Raw genomic sequence first — 5,837 nt, 5'->3', positions numbered from 1 at the left:
TGATAAAATTTTGTGCAATTAATGATTTATTCATTGCAATTACTTTCTTTAAAAAAACTTTTAATACTTTTAATGAACATTTACAGATATTTTAGATTTCCATTCATTCATTGTAGCACTTTTCTCCCTGCCCAGCCCTCCCTCCCTTACCGCCCCACTCAGTTTGCTCCTCTCTTTGAAAAGTAAAATTCTTTCTGTGGTATACAATCCCCCCCCACCCCCCGCACTCCTTCCACCTCCCCAAGTACACTCCACTATGCAACATTAATTGTGGACTCTTGTGATAACTATAATACCCCATCATATACCACTTTTAAATTATTCTCTCCCTTATCTGTTTCAATATAGTATACACAATTTATCCAGTTTTTCTCATTCTTACCCCAACCCTGATATCAGTCCCATTTTACAGCAGTAGCATCATGCAGTATTTGTCCTTTTGTGAATGAGATATTTCACTCAGCATAACATCCTCCAGGGTAACCTGTTTTGAATAATATTGCATGAATTCCTTGTTTTTCAATGCAGCATATATTCCATTGTGTGAATATACCACAGCTTCTCTATCCATTCGTTTGTTGATGGGCACCTGGGTTGTTTCCAACTCCTTGTTATTGTGAACAAAGCTGCAATAAACATGGGTGTGCATATATCTGCTCTCTTTGAGGTATATTCCCAGTAATGGAATTGCTGGGTTGAACGGTATTTCTATTTGCAACTTACTGAGAAAGTGCCATACTGCCTTCCACAGTGGTTGTACCGTTTTACACTCCCACCAACGGTGAATAAGAGTTCAAGTTTCTCCACAACCTCGCCAGCATTTGTTGCTTGCTGTTATGTTAAATTTTGTAATTCTGACTGGGGTGAGAGGATATCTCATAGTTGTTTTGATTTGCATCTCTCTTAGAGCTAGGGATTTTGAACATGTGCTTGTTGGCCATCTGAATGTCTTCTTTGGTGAAGTGTCTGTTCATATCCTGTGCCCATTTTTCAATTGGATTATTTACCTTTATCTTGTTGTGGTGCTCAAGTATTTTATAAATTCTAGATATAAGTCCCTTATCTGACATGTCATTCCCAAATGCTTTTTCCCAGTCTGTGGCTACCCTTTTTACCCTGTTGGAGAAATTTTTGGATGTGTATAGGGATGTGATTCTTAGAAAGTCCCATTCATCTATTTTATCTTCTCCTGGTTGTAGATTGCAATTACTTTTATAGGAAACACAAAAGGTGACTATACACATAGACCTCACCTGATGATTTACACAGTAATCAGATTCATTAAATCTTTGGAAAGAATAACTGGAGTAGCTTAATATCAGCTGTGACAATTAGACCAGGTGCTGATTTTCAAACAGACCATCAACTATTCATATGCAAGTTAAAACTGAAGCTAAATAAATTAAAACAAATGCACAAAAACCAATATTTGACTGTGAGTCTATCTCATATGAATTTAAAAATGATCTCAGGAACATGTTTGAAGCCTTGGACCCTAATTATATGAAAAGCAGATGAACTATAGAAGGATATAAAGAATTTCATCCAGGAAGACTTCAAAAAATGGTCATTACAAAGACAGAGGAGGAAGAATGAGATGAATACCAGAAGAGACTATGAATATTGTACTAGAAAGATAAGAATACAAAGCAAAGTGGAGAAATCAGGAAGTTTAAAAGCTGAAAAGAAGATTTCAAAGGGCAGTTCAGGAATACAAAGCAGAATATTATAATGAAATATGCAAAGAGCTGGAGTCATAAAATCAAATGGATGAACTTTCTTGGCATTTCTTAAGCTCATAAAGACAAATGTTGTTGTTAGTTTATAACTCACAGTGAATCTAAGAAGAACAGTTCAGAATCTTCTCCTATCCAGAGCCATCTTCATAATCTGCACCATACTCAAACCAATTGCTATAGTCACTCTGTCAATTTGTGTAGGTGAGAATCTTCCTGTCATTTATTGATATTTCCCAAAATAGTATCTTTTTCCAAGGCCTGGCACTGCCAGACAGTATTTCCAAAGTACATGAAATAAAATGTCACCATCCTTGCCTCTAAGGAGCACTCTGTACTTTCTCAAAAACGGATTTGCTTGTCCTTTTGACAGTCCACAAGATATTCAATATTCTTTGCCAGTACCACAAATTAAAGGCATCAGTTCTTCTGTCTTCCTTATTCATTGTCTAATTTTCAGATGCATAGGAAGAACCTAAAAATGTATATGATGGAATGGTGTAGTACCTTGAAGAGGTTGACATTTTGGGACATGTTAGATCTATACCTCATGGAATCCATCTCTGTCATGATTCTTATAAATTAACTAGTATTCACAATATGTTCACACAAAAGCCAGTTTACAAGGCTTATAACAACATTATTATAACAGCTAAAATGTAGAAACAGCTAAGCAACTATCAACAGATTAGTGAACACACAAATGTATCATGCCCATACAATGGAACAGTAGTCATCAAAAGGAATAAAGCAGTAAAACAGACAAAAACAAGGCTAGACCTTGAATACATCATGCTGAGTCAAAGAAGACGGCCATCGAAGTCCTTAATAGTGTTTTAAATGCCCTGGACTGGAAGACCCATAGAAACAGAAGATAAAACAGTGGTTGCCAAGGGCTAGAGAAAGTAAAGAATGATTGATTCTCAAAAGTACAAATTTATTTTTGAAATCTTGAAAATGTTCTAGGGAACAAGGAATCCCAGGATCACCAAGAAAGCATTTCTGAGGGTGGCATACTTCCTTGTGAATTCCGGCCTCTGTGCAAGAGAGTCCTCTGACACTGGAGCCAAGAAATGGACACCCCCAAGAAAGCCAGGTCAGATGATGAAGGAAACAAGGACCTTCCTCCAGAGCCGACAGGGTCTTCTCATAAAATTGACACCTGGACTCAGATTTCTAGTCTCCTAAATTGTAAGAGAATAAATTTCTACTTGTTAAAGCCAATAAGAAAGAAAGAAAATGTTCTGGAACTAAAGCGTGCTGATGGTTGCACAACTGTAAATATATTAAAAATTGCTCAGCTATTCATTCTAAAAAAGAAAAGAAAAAAGAATCTAAAGAACAATTTTTTTTCATGCTGTAATATCTTTAATATTGTCCTTTTTATTCATACCACCTAGAGATCATTTCATCCACTGCTCTGTTTTGCAACCAATCTCTTGTCTCTTTCTTCAGCAATGGTAAGACGGATACCCTTTCCTCGTGGAAGAGAAATCCATGATTTATTGCCTTTGCCAATAACAAAAATGCTAGAGAACAAATTTAAGCCCACTGATAATAGTTAAGGATGTTAATAGCAGAATATTGAGTGATCCATAAAACATCAAGAGAAGATGGAAGTAAACAGAGTCATTATGCCAAAAAAGAATTGACTAACATAGAAGTTTATGAAACAATGTCTGATCAAGAAGCAATGGTGATGAAAAAGGACATCCAAGCTGCTCTTGAAGAAGAAACTAGCAAAAACCAAAGCCCTAGAAATTAACTGAATACCAATTGACATATTTCCACAAACAGATGCCGTCCTGGACAAGGTCATCACATTGTGTCAAGAAATCTGGAAAAAACTACTTAGCCAACCCACTGGGAGAAATCCATATTTATGCTTATTTTAAAAAAGAAGATACAACGGAGTGTGGAAATTACTGAATGATGTCACTAATACCACACGCAAGCAAAATCCTGCTAAAGACAGTTTAAAAAATGGCTGAAACATTACATTGACATAGCCAAAGGATCTTGACTGAAAGCAAAAAATACCAAAGAAATGTCAGAGTTTCATTGACTATGCAAAGACATTTGACTGTGTGGATCATAACAAATTGTGGATTACAACAAATTGTGGCCAAGTTTGACAAGAATTGGAATCCCAGAATACCCGATAGTTCTCATGCAAAACCTATACTTGGACCACAAAGGAGTCCTCAGAATGGAGCAAGAAAACACTGCATGGTTCAAAATCAGAAAAGGAATGGGTCAGGGATGTGTCCTGTCTCCATACCTCTTCAATCTGTATACAGACAGATCAATTGAGAGGCTGGAATTTATGAGGAGGATTTTATGTAGCATCAGGTTTGGAGAAAGACTCAACAACAACCTGTGTTATGCAGATGACACAACTAATTTGATGCAAAAAGATATATGCCAAAGTCAAACACCCATAAAAGACCTTTGATAAAACAGGAAAATAGAAATAGAAGGGAAATTTCTCAACATAATTAAGGATTTATAGCACCAGCTGCTCCACAGGAGAAGGTTGGGTAATCTTGTTCTGTATGAATAACTGCCCCTAAAAAACCCACTGGAGGGTCAGCTCTCAGTTGTTTTTGATTTGATGGTACATAATAACAGCAACATAGTATCAATGGTCAGTATTGTTAAAATTGAAAGAGACAAAACATTCCCCTTAAACAAAGGAACCAGATGAAGATACTCTTCATCACTACTCTTATTTAATTTGTTATTAGAAATCCTAGACAGAATACTAAAGAAAGGAAAATGCAAAATGCACCTAAATTAGCAAAGAAGTAAGAGTACTTCTATTTCCAGAGGATATGATCCTATATATAGAAACTATCTGAGAACAACAAGGAAACTACTGACTCTAATAAATTTAGCAACATGATGAAGTACAAAATCAATATTAAAAAAATCAGTAGTACTAACAAAGATATTCTTGAAAAGGAAATCAGGAAAACCATGTAATTGGCAATAGCCCCCTTGTATATGAAGGACGGCATAAAACATAGGGTACAAAAAGGAAAAACAGCCTATATGAATAATTATATAAAGCAAAAATATGTATGTATATGTAATTATATAAAATAAACATAATGTATATGAATGATTATATGCAAATCAAGAAAAAGGTTTTTGAAAATTAAGTGTTTATTTTTATAAATAGAGATAGAAAAGACATACAAAACAAGAAAAGAAAGGAGTATTACATAAATGGAAGAATATGCCATGTTTATAGATGTTGTTAGGTGCCATAGAGTTAGCTCTGACTCATAGAGCTCCTACAGACAACAGAACAAAGCTATGTCCCATCTTGCGCCATCCTCATAATTTCTACTATGGTTAAGCCCATGGTTGCAGCCCTGGTGTCAATCCATCTCATGGAGTGTATTTGGAGGGGGTGTTGGAAAATGGTGAAATAAGAAAGTTAAACAGGATATTTCAAAGAGAAGCTTGAAAAGACAAAGCAAAGCACTTTTGTGACATTTACAAAAATCTTGGAGTTAGAAAAACAAAAAGAAAGTACAAGCACAACATCTTTCAAGCTGAAAGAAATGAAAAAAATGCAAACATCACATTGCATACTGAAGGATTCTAGGAGCAAAATCTTAGAAATGAAGCAGAAAACATCAAAAGAATATTTAAGAAATACACAAAAAACACTGTACCAAACATAACTGGTCAATAATGAATTATTTCAGCAAGTAGCATATGATTTAGAAGCAATGGTACAGGAGGAATAAATTTTACTTTGAGCCCTAAAGTCACTGAAAAAAAACAAGACTTCAAAAATTGACAAAGTTCCATCCAATTGATGGGTTTCAGGAAGCAGATATAACTTTGGTTATGTACTTATTCTCTGTGCCAAGAAATTTGAAAGATAGCTACTTGGCAAACAAAGTTGAAGAGATATTGTTTGTCTCAATTAAAAATAAAAGAAAGGAATAAAAAGATGATCCAACAGAATGAGGAAATTATTGCACAGTATTTAATATCATACACAAAATAACCTCTTACTGATGTTCCTTCTAAATGGACCTTTCATAAATAGTACAATTTAGTGTTGTGAAAATGTCAGCACTA

The sequence above is a fragment of the Elephantulus edwardii genome, unplaced genomic scaffold (genome assembly GCF_000299155.1).
Source record: "Elephantulus edwardii isolate Elephantulus edwardi_28Jun2011 unplaced genomic scaffold, EleEdw1.0 scaffold00081, whole genome shotgun sequence".
Classification (NCBI taxonomy): Eukaryota; Metazoa; Chordata; class Mammalia; order Macroscelidea; family Macroscelididae; genus Elephantulus; species Elephantulus edwardii.
The sequence above is the reverse complement of the archived record's forward strand: the minus strand, read 5'-3'. Positions refer to the sequence as shown.